The 17,051-nt window shown below is 33.7% G+C and overlaps 1 protein-coding gene across 3 annotated transcripts in view; it reads left to right on the forward strand.

The window, feature by feature from the left end:
• Nucleotides 1-2,658: 2,658 nt before the first annotated feature.
• The window catches only part of LOC115875852, a 49,974-nt gene continuing 35,581 nt past the window's right edge, over nt 2,659-17,051 (forward strand). For all 3 annotated transcript variants that reach the window (XM_030891385.1, XM_030891387.1, XM_030891386.1), the window contains exon 1: nt 2,659-2,869. The gene's annotated coding sequence lies outside the window, so the exon portion shown is untranslated. The remainder of the gene's footprint in view (nt 2,870-17,051) is intronic.

Here is a 17,051-nt window from a genome sequence, read left to right on the forward strand (position 1 = left end):
CTAGCGATTTTCGCTTCTTGTCCAGGCCCATTATAAGATGCCCAAATCGTACTTTTCATCATATCTCAATTTTTTTCAAATGGAACAAGGGTCGCTCATTAACATATTTGGAAAAAGCATTTTACGAATAATTTGGTATCACACACTTGCTATTTTGAGTCAAATCTATACTAATCTATACTAATATATAAAATCCTTAAGTGACTGACATATTGATTAATCACGCTCCTGCCCAAACCACTCAACGTAAGAAGCTCAGTTTTGGCATACAGGTTGATTCTAGGGTGTAGAGGTTCGATAAGAAGGGATTTTTAGAAATTCCAGTTCCAAGAGGGTGAAACCACCCCTCAAATATTACAATATTTTTTATTTAAAAAACGGTTAAGTTTTCGAAAAAACGCTTAAACACGTATATTTTATTTTGTTTTTTTACATATTTTAAGATTTTTTAAAAATGTATACAGGGTATTTCAAAATATCTGGTCATTGATTGATCACAATCCTGCTTAAAGCGCTTGACGTAAAAAGCTGATTTTTGGAAAACAGATTGACTTTAGGGTGTAGAGGTTCGATAAGAAGGGATTTTTCGAAACTCGAATTCTAAGGGGGTGAAACTATCCCTCAAATATTAAAATATTTGTTATTTAAAAACCGGTGAGTTTTTCGGAAAAACTCTTAAACACGTATATTTTATTTTGTTGTTTTACATATTTTAGGTTTTTTTATAAATTTATACAGGGTGTTTCATAAAATATGACCATTGAGTAATCACGATTCTGCTTAAACTGCTTGACGTTTAAAGCTGATTTTTGGCAAACGGATTGACTGTGGGGTGTAGAGTAGGGCATTCAATCCCGGGATCCCGGACATTTTTTCAATCCCGAAATCCCGGGATTGTCTTTTCTTTAATCCCGTGATTTTCGGGATTCATCATTACATTTTTTCCTTAATTTAAATCGTACACAAGTCTTTCATGATAGTACAATATGCGCTTATAAACAACCCTGAATGTTTGATCAAGTTTGAAGATGATGAAGATCTAGTTTGAGTGATAATACTCTTGATCGGCTTGTTTTTTTAAGAAATTTTTTCAAAAACCAAAAAAACCAAGTTTAGATCCTCATCTTTGTTACTGCATAAGTTGTTATTTTAGTATATCTTAGTAATCCTGTGTTATGCTGCATTCGGATTGGTTATGTAAATTAAATAAAAAATGTATATTTTAGTTCCTTTTATGTTTTTTTTTGTTAAATAAACTTATATGTTATGTTGTTTTGTAATGGGGATGACGTTTAATTTATGTTAATGTTTTTTTTGTTCAATAAAATTTTGTAAAGAAAGAAAATATAATATAATTCCAACGTAATTAATTTTTTCGTGAATCCCGGGACCAATCCCGGGACCAATCCCGGGATCCCGGGATCGAAAAATTATAATCCCGAAATCCCGGGATTGAAAATTTCTTTCGGGATTGAATGCCCTAGTGTAGAGGTTCTATAAGGAGGGGTTTCTCCAATCTCAAATTCCATGAGGGTGAAAACGCCCCTCAAATATTATAATATTTGTTATTTAAAAAACGGTTAGTCTTTCGGGAAAACGCTTGGATAAGCATAATTTATTTGGTTTTTTTACATATTTAGAAGCTTTTTTAAAAAATCATACAGGGTGTTTCAAAAAGTTGGGTAATTTCTTAACCACGATTCTGCTAAAACTGCTTGACGTAAAAAGCTTATTTTTGGCAAACGGATTTTTCGAAAGTCAAATTCCAACGAGATGAAACTACCCCTCAAATATTACCAAGTTATATAATAATAGCGCCTTATTGTTTTTTCTCATGCTGGTATAAATGTGAGAAAATTTTATCCAGTTTGTATGTTAATGGAAATGCTTTGCTTTATCATCACCATTACAAAGGATTAATTGGACGCGAACGAAGTCGCTGGTACACGCTATATAGTTGTCTTTATAAACCATTCATTATCCAACAAGTCGTGTCTATCGAATAAAGTTGAAATATACAGAGGATGCCATTTAAAAATCAAAAGTTGTAGTCATTTCCGGTGAAACAGGAAGTGACCAAAAACAATTGATTACGTCAATCAATCCTAATTTATGTTTTATACTAACATACCAAATTTCGTTTTTTATCTGAAAAAATATATATAAGGGTGAGCCACTTTTAAGACGCACCTGGTATAGAAGTATTAGAGTTTATTATAGCCAGGGTTTTTTTTGAATTTGCGTGCAGCTTTTTGTTTAATTAACTATTGGCTAATTTCCAATTTCAATACCACCCAATGTTATAATTTTAGGCTCCTATCATATCTTAGTTGTCTAACAACCACAATAAAAAGATTGGAGTCAGAAAGGTAAACCACAAACCTGATATGGAACTTATTCAGAACCTTGGCTCACCCTGTAACCAATATTAATCAATCAAAAAATAAAGGAAGGACAATTATTTACCGACAGAAACTTCGAATAATAAAAGAGGTTTCCTTTCCAATCTATCGTCGATTTTTCAACACCGTGCCCGTTACCAATGGCAACCCGATCTGGGCCGATCGAACACGGACATTCCCGAAGCACACCTGCCACACGCCAGCTGCGCTCTTCAGGTGTCTTCTTAAACAGTTAACTTCTGTTTTAACCTTTGTTTCGAAGCCTATCCTGACGGCATTCATCGGACATGTGAGAAGATGATGCGTCCGAAAATCAATAAAATTCATAAAATATCGAACTACTAGTGATATTTTTTCTTAGACAAAGTTTAGTGTGCGTGTCCTAGTTTAGTTGGTGTGTATTTATTTTGTTTTAAAGTGTAATCTATCGCTGGGCAACCTGGATCTTCAAGGTGTTGTTGATACCGGTAAGAGAATGTTTTAGTTACTGTTATAGTTAGGAATTTTAGCTTGGGTTAGTGATCTTTGCTGAGACGCGACAGGTATTTAAATCTTAAAGATGAAACTATTAATTTTGTAGTAGAATGTGGTAGAATTTACCTTAACTGCCTTAAAAGTCGTTATCTGAGATTATTTTTTTCAGTAAGAAAACTAAATAGAGGTAATTTTACCTCTTGAGCGTAGAAACATTATTCGTAGAGAAAGAACCAAATTTAGAGCGTAGAAACAAATTTTTTTGCAATGTTATTTACGAGGGGTGTCTCACTTGGGTAAAAAATGTACACGTACCGCCAAAATATCCTTCCACTTCTAAGCGACTGCCAGTGACTATGAGAAGACTGCCTATGACTGCCATGTAATTATTATAGGCGACTGCCACTAGACTGCCAATGACTGCCAGCGACTGCCAAGAAAATGTACATGTAATTCCAATAGTGAGACACCCCTCGGTTAATTATTTTTTTATTTACACACCTTTTGTAGAAGAATTTAGTTTTAATCTTCTGATGATTGATTTTAAAATTAGTAAATTTCCAAGAAAAAATTCTTTGCTACTAAAAATTATATTGATTAAACTACTATATGACACAATAAAAGAAGAAGGAACAGGTCTAAATGCTAATTTACACTTTGTCAAGTTGCAAATGTATCAATGTATCTGTCAAGTGCAGGTGTCAAGTAACTAGGAATTCACATGTTTTTATAGTATCAAGTGTTAAGTCGGTATAGGGTTGGTGCATTCTCCGCCGCGCCGGTGCTGCCACCATCGAAGAATATCATAAACAACTGGTATATGCAAATACATGGATGGGTTTAAATAGCGAGTATACGAATAATTAATTATATAATTATTCTAAAAGTGTTAGGTAGTATAATTTGTGAAAATTCTAAAAGTAAAAATAAAAAATTAAATATTTTGATATCTTCAGAAGGTCTAACTTGTATTATAATTTATTATTTCAGCTAAAAAAAACTTTTTAGTTGAGTTCAACTACTCTAGCGAGCATAGTCTTATGCATCGGTTTGCTAGTGGTGTCATAATTGGGGCTATTTCGGCTATAACGAAATTTTGGTAAAGGTACATATAATTATAATTTTAGAAGATGTTTATAAAACATTTAATAATTTGATTAAAAAAATTACAGTACGTCTGCTGGATCTGTGTCTATGAAAGGAATGCGGACAAAAAACATTTAAATAAACAGCAATATATTTTATACGTCGACTTGACGAGTACGTCACCGCAAATCGCTCCGCCCACTCATTTTATTGGCTGCTTGCAAATTTGTCGAATTTTTATTGATGGGACGTGTCGTCTAATTTTTTACGAAAAACATGGAGAGAATATCGTTTCCCCTCTCACGGATACCCCGTAGCTACAGAACGGACAGACGTACTACCTATACCTATTGCAAAATATTTTTTGTCCGTTCATAGTATATGTAGGTATATTTAATTTTTTGATTTGTAACGACCACTTGGTTTACTCACTTGTTTCGTCGAACTGCTTGAATCCATTTTTTGCTTTTGATCAAATCGGTGTGAGGAACTATGAGGCTATAAAACGTTGTTTCGGGAGAGTTGAATATCCGCCAAAGTTGAGTTATTAACTGTTATTTATAAACAAGAATTAACATTATAATAGGCATTTGAAATTGTCACAACTCAACACTAACAACTAACCTAACCTAACAACTAACCTAACCTAACCTAACTCAACACGACGCCGCGGCGCGGCGCGGCGTGAAGCACATAGCGAAAATTTTTTATTTCTGCAAAATTTTTGCTTGAAATCAACTGAAATGTACGAAGCTTATATTATGTTGTTTTTCACTGCAGTAAAATACAAGACAAAAACAAGACCTTTGAACATTTTCATTAAAACACTTTAATTGCCAAAAAATACTACACTTACTCTTGATACCTGCATTGGTAATGTGACAAAGTATAAATTAAAGCTTATTTATTACTATTTTATATTCATGCATCGTCATACGACTCCTGTATTTGGCAAGTCCACCAATATTTGCGTACTTGGCAAGTATACCAACTTTGTAAATAGCTATGGCAAGCTTGGCGCTCACACGATGTGTCCATTTCAACAAGCACGGACATTAAGCCGGACTCAGACGATTCGTGTACTTGGCGAACATTTGTTACTGACATACAGGGTCCAGCAAAAGTGTATGTATTTCTCAAAAACTGTATCTACTATAAAAAATAACTTAGGAATTTTGTATAAGGGCAAACCGAACGTATGTAATAGGATGTATTTCAGGAAAATATTTTAACTTCTACAGGATGGCTCAAAAATATGTGAGTGTATCGGGATGATTTTTTTTAAATGGAATACACTGTATATTATTGCATTTTTGGCATGCTTTCTGATCACTTCCTAATTTGATTGATTCTAATCCAGAGATATTATTTGTTTTCATAGTTTCAGAGATATTACGAAATAAATAAAAAATATATATTTTTTGAGCCTTTAAAAAAATATTAAAAATACAAGATACGAGGTCCTCAAATGAAAACTGTACATGACTTTCTATACACGTTTCATACTTTAGGTTTGCACTTATACAAAGTTTCTAAGTTGTTTATTATAGGGGCTACGGCTACAGATGCAAGACGTACCTTCGCCGGACCCTGTATGCCAATAACATATTTTGCAAAAAACACGAGTCGTCTGAGCGAGCCATTTGCTCAAGTAGGACGTTTCGACAAGTTTTATGTCAAATTTTAGTACTTAAATGACGTCTAGAGATTGATTTCGCCAAAATTATTATCGATTGTCATTCCCAGCCCTCTTTGGCACCGTTTTTTTTTTTATTGTATATAAAGGACTTCTTTATTAACCACCAACAAAAAATAACTAAGAGGAATGTATAAATGTCTCCCGTTTTTTAAGCTTAAAAATTACAGAAAACCATTCTAGTTTGTGAGACAACGCCTAATGGAGCCCGAGCCTGCAATTACTGCATTCTTGGTATTGGCAATTCTTTAGATAACCGCTTATTACGAATGCGCTTTAAATGGGCACAAGGAGTTTTCAAACACGCCATTACGGAATCTTCGTTTTTATTTCGAAATGTTATATTCTAAAGTGCTCTCGTTTAGAAACGCCCAGTAATTTACTTTAAAATATATCCAACCAGCGTTTTAAAAACAGTTAAACAAATAAAAAAAGTCTCGAAAAAAGTATACTGGGTGTTTCTCAAATTGGCTCACCCCTAGAACTTTTTTATATTTTCAGGTAAATAAACGAGATTTCGTACGTTGGTATATGACATAAATCAGGATTTATTGACGTATTCGGTTGTTTTCGGTTACTTCCTGTTTCACCGGAAATGACTACAACTTTTGATTTTTAAATGACACCCTTGGTATATTTTTAATTTATTCGATAGAAAATGACACTCTGAATAGAATGACATATCATATATCAAGTTTTGACATTTTTGCTTTAAAAAAATCGTATTTTAAATTTCAATCTAGAGTGCCATGGCTGTGTCAAAAACACTAATTTTTAAATAGATTTATTTAATCGTCTAATATTTTTCGTGTATTGTCCTGGCCGGTTAAAAGATGCCCAAACCGTATTTTTAATCATACCTCATTTTTTTTCAAATGGAACAAAGGTGGCTCATTAGTATATTTGGAAAAGCATTTTTTACGAATAATTTGGTACCACACATTTGGTATTTCGAGTCAAATTGTCGTTATAAACAGAATTAAAATAATGAAATGTTGAAATAAACCATATATGCAAAAATGTCACAATTCCGGTGAAACAAGAAGTGACCAAAACAATTGAATACATCAACCAATCCCAATTTATGTCATATACTGACTACTAACATACCAAATCTCGTTTTTTTATCTGAAAAAAATAAAAAGTGGTGAAATAAATAGAGGTGACACTTTTGAGACGCACCCGGTGTTTGAGAACTTTTTATTTTTTTAAATTTTTCTAGAAACTAAACATTTTTCTAGAAAAAATTATGATAAAACAGATTCTGACACAAAAACATTTAAAATTTATTAATTACAATTTTTTTTCAATTCATTTTTTTTATGTTTTTTTACCAATTTGGTTATTGAAACTGTGCGGTCTGGATTTTAACGTGTAAGCCAGTGATGTAGACAGCTTATGGAAAATTAAATGTATTAAAAAGAGATAAAAATTGGGTCAACACATTTCTTCTATGCGGTATTGCCGGATTTTGCATCAAAATTTCAAACCACACAAGTAGGCGTTTACGAAAAAGGTTGCGTCTAGGGTTGGAACCAGGGTTCGGAAAACTACATGTTACTTTTAAAAACTACATAAACTACATTACATGTAGTTAATGTAGTTTATGTAGAGGGTGTAGTTTATGTAACTTATGTATGTAACTTTCAAATATCAAAGGTTTGAGGTGAGGTTATAATCAGTTGAGGCTTTAAAAACACATAATGTATTTAAGAAAACAGGAGAAGTATGGCTTTAAATATAATATTTACATCATATTATCTCTATTACACCTCGTACAAAGGAAAATTATTCATAATATCAATACATAGTTTATTAACGTAGTTTTCATGTAGTTAATGAACGGGAAAAGACGTAGTTTTTGAAGAAAAACTACACGTATTTAATCAGGTAAATTACGTCTTAATTAACTACTTCCGAACCCTGGTTGGAACTTTATTTTTCACTATTAGTTACTCATTTTACTACAGCTGTAATAGATTATATTTAGTTTAAATATATTATCATCATTTCAATAGTATACATGAAAGTTTTTAAAATAGCTTTTTTTCTACAAACATTTTCGTACAAACCGGCAACACTGTATGCTGCTTTTGATTTTGTCTCTCTGTCTGTCAGACCAACGAAGAAATTTTTGGTCAAAATTAAAGTGTTATATTTTTGTTATTTTTAGCCCTATTTTCATGAATTTTTTATCAACCTGTACATAATTATATCAACTTTAATTTTTAAACTCAGTTTTTTATAAACTTTAGTATTTGGCATATTATACAGAGGGTTAATCGAGGAGTTGTTTTTTACCTTAGCTTTAAAACACCCTGTGCAATAATTTAATGTCTAAGTTTTCTTAAAACATTTTGTTTTTTGGATCATGTCAATATATGCCTTGGTTAATTTTTAAGAGCGAAATGAACTTGACACCAACAATTTGCAATTGATTATTGTGAACTATATACTACTATATGACGTGCCCATCATGTTCGACGTTAGGGACATACTTGGCAGGAGGGTTAGAGGTCGTGAAGCGACACCAGCTTCATTAAACGAACTTCGCTTGGGTCTTAAAGAAGAATGGGAAAGCTTAACGCAATATGATATCATGCATCTGCATCTGCATACTATGCAGTATGCAGATGCAGCCTCAATGACAGTATGAACGGACGTATACAGACAGTTATAGAAGCCAAAAGAAGGCAATGCAATGTATTAGGATATTTTTACATTTTTTTTTCTGTTTGTATACTTAAATCTTACAGTTGTTGCTTTCGTTATTCCAAATCAAACGTTTTTTTTTTTATTTAGTATAAAGTATCCAATGCAGCGTAATATGACATTACGACAATAGCCACCATAACCATCTCGTCGTATTAAAAAATTAAATAAAAATGTAATGATAACTGAAAAAATTGCAAATTGATCGTGATCAGTTCATTTCGCTCTTAAAAATTAACCAAAGGATGTATTGACATGAATCAAAAAACAAAATGCTCAGGAGTCATGGCTCTGACCGTAAAATTATATTTTAGGAAAATTTACACACGAAATTATTGCACAGGGTGTTTTAAAGTTAAGGTAAAAAAACAACCCCTCGAACAACCCTGTATAATACGCCAAATACTAAAGTTTATAAATAAACTTAGCTTACGAATTAAAGTTGATATGATTATACACAGTTTGCCAAAATATTCATAAAAATAGGGCTAAAAGTAACAAAAATAGAACACTTTAAATTTGACCAAAATTTTCTCCATTGCGTTTTTTTGCATCTGAGTGTATTATCACAGATTATACAGATTATAATCTTTGTTTTTTCTTTATTGTTTTTCGTGGTTCCAATTTTCGTAATCGGGCACTAGTTAGGTGACTAGTTTGCGCACATAGCACGCCCACTTATGGCCTCTAAAATTGTGCACAGCGCCTGACCGGCACAGGTATTAGAGAGGTATCGGAAAACCGAATACCGTCCAGTATTTACGCGTACCTTATCATGGTTACGATATGCGCGAGTCAATTTTTAACGCAACACCCGCTAATAACGTTACCGCCTGACGTAATGTGCGGATCAATTACACCAAACGCTCTTTCTAAATAACCTCTGATAACGTTTAAAAATTGCTTAAATGGGCATGTGCGGGTATTTGACAACCGGAGCCGGCCGGCGAGATCTTTTATTTTAGGTTATGTTGAATTGTTTTGAATTATTACTTTAGTTTTATTAGGTAATTTGATATTTAAGTAGCTGGGATTAGTTTTAATTAAATAAATATGGCCCAAAATATGGATTCCACCTCTTCCAATACTAAAGAACCTATAAAGAGTCTTAGGTTTACAGCAGATGACGACTTAGCCCTTCTAAGAGAATTTGTTGCTTGTTGCCCTAAACCCACTGGGAGACGTTGAACAATAAAGCACTGGAAATAAGCACTTTAGCCCTTAAAATAACTAGTGAACAAAACAATTTCAAAGTTTTAAATTCAAAGTTAGGTTAAGTTTAAATAGCGGACGCGACGCGATCAGAATTCTTTCCGATCCGATAACTATAAATGAAGAGAGTTAATAGGGAGTTTTCGTTGCTTACAAATTGCAATTCCGGTTAACGCTAATTGACAACTTTGACATTTCAATTTCGATTATCGTATATCGTAACCGCTAGCTGCCGATATTTTACGGACGTTAGCCAAAGCTGTTAACATTGCGGTACGCATGCGCACTAGCGCAGTAGAAACACAACATTGAAAAATACAGATCTAACCTAACCTCATTCTATTTTGTTTATGTTTTGATTATTTATTTTATCTGTGTTAAACTCGTTGGGAATTCTTAGTGCTTCAACTAATCGAGGAATGTTTTTTTTTCAAAGCGGAAGTTAGCTTTGCACTCTTGGTCAGATAATATTTCTAGGTTGAACTCACCATAAAGTTCTGCTCGATATTCGATGTTGTTTTCAAACCCTTCCCACAGCATAGCATCCTCCAAATCCGATTCATCACTAGAGTCCAATAAAATTAAATTGTCCATCCTATATAGCGATACCCAATAAAGTCATATAAAGCACTTTCAAATCAAACAACAATACAAAAACCAAAAATCAAAACACTACGCTACGGGCTGTGCTCAGCTGTCAGTTTTCGGTTATCGTATCGTATGTCGGCTCTGAACCGATGAACCAAAAGTCCGAAAACTGTTTTTTTATCTGTCAAAATAGCGGTTATGGTTACGTATCCGTTAACCGTACCGTTGAATTTTTTTAAAGCAACGAAAACTCCCTAATACCACCTCACGTAAAGGAAATAACACCTGGCCTTATTAACGTCCATGCACGCTATACGGTTTAGCGATATCTCTCTATTACGCTGTTTATTGTTATTTTACGCGAGTTTATTTTTGCGCACAGAAAATTTGACTCGTTTGCACATCGTCATAAAAAACAACTTTCGTACCACGAATTAGGGACAAGATTTTTATCTGTATATTTATAGGATACCTAATCTGTGGTATTATTCTCTGTCACACCCATTAAAATCCAGACCACATAAATTGGATGACAAGCAGGGTATATAAAATCATCTTCGTTCAACCATTTCTGCCTGCACTATACGAATTAACGTTTGTAGATTAAAACGAATTTAATTTCCTTTTCAATGGCTCATTTTAATAAGATGGCTGTCTTCCTTCCTCGTATCGTAATTACCGGGTGATAACATTTAATGAGGGACTTTGCGAAACGAATTTTTTCGTTCTTTCTTCTGTCGCAACTGAGCAAATCGTTTTTAGAATAGCCGACGAGCTTCTTTCTACATGTTCGGCGCTGTAGTATGACTCGCTAGACAAGTTTACAAATGTAGTCATTGAAGGAGAATTCACTTAATGACAAGAAACAAGGACTGGGAAAAAGTGAGTTAAATATGGTGTTTCATACGATAGTTGTAGGATATTTTAAAGCATAATTCATGCATATTTGTAAATTTAAATTTTTGCAAGTCTTGTGTATTGGGAAGGGATATTGTAAGATGAGAAAAACATTAGTATATTTTTATTCATACAGAGTGAGTCTTAAATAATTGCAAATATGAGGTTTTTTTCGCGAAAGCAAATTTGCAAATTTTTGTAGTTAAAAAACATATTTTTTTGATAATATGGCAACATAAGTAATAGATTAAATTTTCAAGAAAGGAAATCCAGAAAAGATCCAGTAGTTCTCAAAGTTGAGAGTGCCATTTAAAAATCAACAGTTGTAATCATTTCTGGTGTAAAGCGAGGAGTTTTCGCATGCACCTGGCGGACACTTTTGGCTGAATGAGCAGTCCTATTAGGTTAACTGTTCTTGGGCGCCACCCAAGAACGGTAAACTAATAGGATTGCTCATCCTCATAAGACTATAAGACGTACGTTCGCCTCTTCCCGCGCTTCAGCTGACAGTTGTGACGTCATTGTAGTCCTTGTCATGATAGTGTGTATTTTTAGTTGCCTATGGTAAACCAAAAATTACAGCTGAGAAATTTTGAGTTAATTATTTTGTCAATTTTAAATGTGAAAAAGGTGTCTTTAAAGTTTTTAGAGCTATAGAATGTATCCATATGTTCATTTTGTGTTGTGGATTGTGACAAAGTGCTTACTAAGTGCCTACGATATTGTTTATTAATTATTTTAAAGTAAAATATGGAAGTACTCTAAAATAATGCCTGCAAAAGATGATGCTGGGAACTGCTGTTCTTAAAAATGCATTATCCGAGTATTTAATACGATTTATACAGTTAATTTTCTATACTGCATACATATAAGGTGTTTAAATAAATAAACTAAATAATCAACGTTTTGCATCCGGTGACCAATAATGCACGTGTGTGTATTATTGGTTGCCGGATAAGGACTAATAACCATGACAAGGACTACAATGACGTCACAAAGCGAGGAGTTTTCGCATGCACCTGGCGGACACTTTTGGCTGAATGAGCAGTTCTATTAGGTTAACTGTTCTTGGGCGCCACATACATATTTTTTTAATTGGTTAGAAGAGTAATAGCTGTTTGTCCGTGTCTGTATAAAAAGGAAGAAAATGATATTAAATCGAAAAATATTAAGACTTTATCCCCCTATGACTACGAAACAAAGCAGAATTGGACCTGCGTTCATTAAAAAAAATCTTATTTTTACAGGAGGAATATCCCCACGAGAAATGAAACATACTTTTTGAAACACCCCGTATATATATGATCGTATATGATCTTCGTTAATAAACCTTTTACTAAATAAATGGTAACCTAGCAGGTATCTGTTTACTTCTGATTTTATGGTGCGTTTAGACTTGAGCACGCACGCACTGATCCTCCGCGAACGCTCAAGTGTAAACAGCTGTGCGCGCACGCTCACACTGAATCTGTCTGTGCGCGAGCAGCCGCGAACGTGAGCCGTCTGGTGTCGGTTTTTGGTCCGTGCTCAAAGGGATTTTATGTGTGCGCGAACGCTCAATTTGGACCGGCAATTTGTTTTGTTTGCGTTCGTGCGTGCGTGTGTGATTTTTTTTCGTTTTCTTTATTAAAATTATGGAGTGAATTAATGAATCTTCGTTATTATTAATTGAAAAATATGAAAAGTTGCCTATATTATGGAATGTTAAACATTCTTTGTATTATTAAAAATTCAAAAAAAAATATAACGCGTGGCAAAACCTTGTAAATAAAATTAATATTGAATATGTCGATATTAATGAAATTGCTATTCTAAAATTTGCATCTTTTGTTCGTAATTTTTGGTGTTATTAAATTTTCTAAATATTTAAAGTCGGGCCTGGTCATTCTTGTAAAGTTTTTGAACTGATCATAGCCCTAAGTTGTTGCAGTAAATTATATAGATTTCTAAAAATTTGGGTTTACCACCAGCGACGATGTTTTCGATTTTTCTTCTTTTTAATAATTAAGCTGTGCATAACAATGACTTCAGCCTCGACTATTTCTTGGTCGTTCATTATTTTCGCCAACACAACTCTGCTGTGCGCGCACAAATGGATCACTTCATTCGTCGAAAAATAAGTTTTTAATTTGAACGGAGCCGAGAGCGCGAAGGAATGATGTGCGCGCACGCTCAGCTCGTGCGTGCTCAAGTCTAAACGCACCATTATATACCTAATGGTGCGTTTAGACTTGAGCACGCACGCACTGATCCTCCGCGAATGCTCAAGTGTAAGCGGCTGTGCGCGCACGCTCACTCCGAATCTGTCTGTGCGCGAGCAGCCGCGAACGTGAGCCGTCTGGTTTCGGTTTTTGGTCCGTGCTCAAAGGGATTTAATATTTGCGCGAACGCTGAATTTGGACCGGCAATTTGTCTTGTCTGCGTTCGTGCGTGCGTGCGTGATTTTTTTTTCGTTTTCTTTATTAAAATTATGGAGTGGATTAATGAATCTCCGTTATTATTAATTGAAAAATATGAAAAGTTGCCTATATTATGGAATGTTAAACATTCTTTGTATTATTAAAAAATCAAAAAAAATATAACGCATGGCAAAACCTTGTAGATAAAATTAATATTGAATATGTCGATATTAATGAAATTGCTATTCTAAAATTTGCATCTTTTGTTCGTAATTTTTGGTGTTATTAAATTTTGTAAATATTTAAAGTCGGGCCTGGTCATTCTTGTAAAGTTTTTGAACTGATCATAGCCCTCCTCAGACACTAAGTTGTTGCAGTAAATTATATAGATTTCTAAAAATTTGGGTTTACCACCAGCGAATTTGTTTTCGATTTTTCTTCTTTTTAATAGTTAAGCTGTGCATAACAATGACTTCAGCCTCGACTATTTCTTGGTCGTCCATTATTTTCCCCAACACAACTCTGCTGTACGCGCACAAATGGATCACTTTATTCGTCGAAAAATAAGTTTTTAATTTGAACGGAGCCGAGAGCGCGAACGAATGCCGTGCGCGCACGCTCAGCTCGTGCGTGCTCAAGTCTAAACCCACCATTACGCCGCGTACTCACTGGCGAATTGCAACTGTAACTGCAACCGTTGCTGTAACCAAATTCTATAGTGTGGACGCGTTGCGAACCAGGTTCGCGAGTCAGCTTCGAACAGTTCGCAGCGAGCCGCCAGTTGTCGGTTTTCAGGACGAACACAAAGAGATTCTCGGTTAGTTTGTGGACGTCGATTTGAGACGTTCGCCAGTGTGTGCCTCCAATAGTCTCACAACCAACAAAAATATGAGTACGTGTGACGAAGAAAAGGTTTTGGCGCTAATTGAAAAGTACAAAAACATGCCTATAATATGGGATCCAAAAAATAAAGACTATTACAAGAGACATTTAAAAGAAGATGCTTGGACAGAAATTGGTTCTTTAATGGGACATTGTGCTCGCGAGCTCTGTGCAAACACTGCGGATCGAGAGGTTCGCGAGAAGAGAAACGTGCATACCTTCGCGACGATTCTGTTGCAGCAACGGTTGCAGTTACAGTTGCAGTTACAGTTGAGTACACGGCTTTAGGTACCTTTGTTTTGAACACTAAGGTTTGTCTATTTAGATTATTTGTCTGAGCTTGTAAAAAACAGTTAAACTTAATCGAGACAGAAAAAACTGACTCTTAAGATATTAAGTCTCCGGTAATGTCCATTTTAATATATTCTTTCTTCTCTGGGCCGTAACTTCGCGCTTGGTTTCCTTAAAAAATTCACTCTGCTTCCTTTTTCTTCCGCTTGTTTTAACGAGCCTCACTACTACGAAATTTTACATTTTCTTTATTCTTTTAATTCATTCTCCTGTAGACAGACAAGTGCGAAAGAATCGTGTGAATAAGGTCGCTGATTTTTTGTTATTATTAACATTAGTTAGGAAATTCTAACGGTAACAGTGGATTTCGGGTCTCTAATTTGTGCTTACTTTGTACACAAACTACGTACTCAGTGTTTACTAAAGTGCCAAGCGATGTACGACTTTGTATCAGAGGATATTAAAATAACATGTTAAAAGTTTATGTGGTGTTATATTAGGGTGTTAAGTGTTGGAAGTGAAGTGTTTAATTTCAACAATACAAATATTATATAGGGTGATTCACGGCGATAGCACGTTAGACGTTTATGGTTTCTGCTCCATCTTTCTAAAATATTTTCAGCCTTAGATTGTTGCCGCATCATTTGAAAAGTGGTAGCATCTTTCTTATTTTAAATAGAACACCCGGTATAATAATAGGTAAATAACAGCTCTGTCACGTTGAAACCCGCTTTATAATAAACTTTTCGATTTTTGGCTTATTATCAACTACAAACGATGCAATTGATTGTAGTAAATTCAATTTTTTGTAGTACTAATAATTAGCCAGAAAAAGTAAACAATTGTGCGCAATGTAATAAAGAATAAAATTATTGTTTTAACAATTGTCTAAAAACCTTCAAAATCGTTTGTAGTTTTATGTAGTAGCAAAAAAACTCAACGAAAGTTTCTTGGAATTAGAGAATTATAGTAAAATTTGGAAATTAACATAGTTTGAAATAATGTCTTTAGTTGTATACAAACTACAAACGATGCAATTGATTGTAGTAAATTCATTTTTTTTGTAGTACTAATAATTAGCCAGAATAAGTAAACAATTGTGCGCAATGTAATAAAGAATAAAATTATTGTTTTAACAAATGTCTAAAAACCTTCAAAATCGTTTGTAGTTTTATGTAGTAGCAAAAAAACTCAACGAAAGTTTCTCGGAATTAAAGAATTATAGTAAAATTTGGAAATTAACATCGTTTGACATTATGTCTTTAACAATATTTTTATTCTTTATTACATTGCGCACAATTGTTTACTTTTTCTGGCTAATTATTAGTACTACAAAAAAATTGAATTTACTACAATCAATTGCATCGTTTGTAGTTGATGATAAGCCAAAAATCGAAAAGTTTACTACAAAGCGGGTTCCAACGTGACAGAGCTGTAAATAACGGCTATTTGACTCGAAATACCAAGTGTGAGGTAACAAATTATTCATAAAAAAAATGTTTTTTACCAAATATGAACCAACCTCGTTCCAATTTTCGACAAAATTGAGATATGATTAAAAATACGATTTGGGCATCTTTTAACTGGCCAAGATAAGACGCTAAAACATTAGACGATCAAATCTATTTTTTCAAAGTTCCTTGATTAAAAATTAGTGTATTTAACACAGCCTCACATCACTCAAAATTGAAATTTAAAATACAATTTTGTTTTAAGCGAAAATGTCAAAAGTTGACATATGATTTGTCATTCTATTCAGAGTGTCATTTTCTATCGAGTAAAAATATACCAAGGGTGTCATTTAAAAATCAAAAGCTGTAGTCATTTCCGGTGAAACAGGAAGTGGCCAAAAAGAACTGAATACGTCAATCAATCTTAATTTATGCCATATATTAACATACGAATATTCGTTTTTTAACTGAAAAAATAAAAAAGTTATAGGGGTGGATTAATATCTTAACCAATATGACATTGTTTCAATGTTAGATGATTACAATATTGAGGTTACAAAATTTTGTTTGGCGGGTAAGCATACGTACATACAGAAAGCAAGTAAAGCGTTTTTTTGCGACTAGAAACAAAATATCACGAATTTAACAATATATTTTTGTAAAAGTAAATATGTTAAAGCGCTTAACAAAACATAGGCATCCCAAATCTCCTTCAAATCGGATTAACGGTTCTTAAAATATCTTTAAAAAAGTGTGTATTTTTTTAATATTTGATGCCCTCTAACGAACAAACAAAGCACTTTTGTATAGAGGTAAATTGTATCCAATGAATTTATTTTAACCTCAAAAATGCGTAGTATTAGTTAGTATTAGTACGGAATATTGGGACATCACCTTCAAAGAGTACTATGACTATGTAATATCTTCATCTTAATAATTCAAAAATGTATAAAATCCCTTT

This window comes from Sitophilus oryzae, unplaced genomic scaffold (genome assembly GCF_002938485.1).
Source record: "Sitophilus oryzae breed Bouriz unplaced genomic scaffold, Soryzae_2.0 scaffold_1396_pilon_pilon, whole genome shotgun sequence".
Taxonomy (NCBI): domain Eukaryota; kingdom Metazoa; phylum Arthropoda; class Insecta; order Coleoptera; family Curculionidae; genus Sitophilus; species Sitophilus oryzae.